Raw genomic sequence first — 1,130 nt, forward strand, 5'->3', positions numbered from 1 at the left:
CACCACACCGCGAGAGGAGCAAAGCCACGACAAACTGGTGCTGAGGATGAGATCCTAATCCAGGATAAAGTGGAATAGAAAAGAACTGCAGAATTGAACTAAAGTGGCATTAGGGCTACATCCTGCAGCACTGAAGCTGTGGAAGCGGGAGGGGGCGAAGGCAGCGTTTAAAACGCTGGGTGTTCGACAGAAATGAATTTGTCTCGTAGTCAAGGGAGGATCAGAACACCTAATCCAAATGACTGGATTAGCACAGGCTGCGATAAAAACTCCGAGAAAGAGATAATAGTTTTACCAAATGTATTTAAAAGATTGAAATCCTGGTTCCTAGTGCTTGAAACCACTTAAGGTAGCAAATAAAAAAAAAAATCTTCTGAAAATACTAAGAAAAATACTAGGAAATACTACCTCAAGCCACAGATCAAGGCGGAACATTTTTGCTTTCACATCATGTGAAAAAAATCCAAAATAATTCCTTAATATAAAAAAAAAATAGTTTGGAGCATGTATTAAAAAGGTGTTCTCAAGAAACAATTTGAGTGTTTATTAGATGGTTTTCTGAAACTTCCCATAAAAACTGTAATAAATTGGGGCAAAGAAATTTTATTTACTGTTTTATAAACTGCAACACAAAGTTCATCAACAGAGCATACTGTATAGCTGTATGTTATGAAGACTATTTTATTATCGCAAATACTACAAATAATTTTACCTTTTGAATATTTCTGTAGAAGAGTACTAATGTTTTTGTAGACAGAACTAAAGTGTTTTTCTTTTACTGTAGTTTTACAATAAAATTTATGAAAAGGGTAAAGTTGCAGAAAACAATGCTTCTGAAAGCAAGCATATGAAAAAAATGTATTATTTAGGTATTGTTAAAATAAAGTAGTGTAACTGCAAATGTCAAATGCTATTCTGTGCTGTAAATTATGAAGATACAGGTGTCACTAGTAGAAAACGCTGAGAAATTCAATGGCACAGGTATTATAGACGGGGTTTGCAGACTTTAAAACAGTAGGTAACACCAGCCTGCAACAAACTTTTGACATCTGATGTCTTCCAGGATATGACTGTAGCAAAGGCTGATTCTTGGACATACTGCAGAAAAGTAGCATCAAACCATCAGCCAA

Source organism: Lonchura striata, chromosome 6 (genome assembly GCF_046129695.1).
Source record: "Lonchura striata isolate bLonStr1 chromosome 6, bLonStr1.mat, whole genome shotgun sequence".
Classification (NCBI taxonomy): Eukaryota; Metazoa; Chordata; class Aves; order Passeriformes; family Estrildidae; genus Lonchura; species Lonchura striata.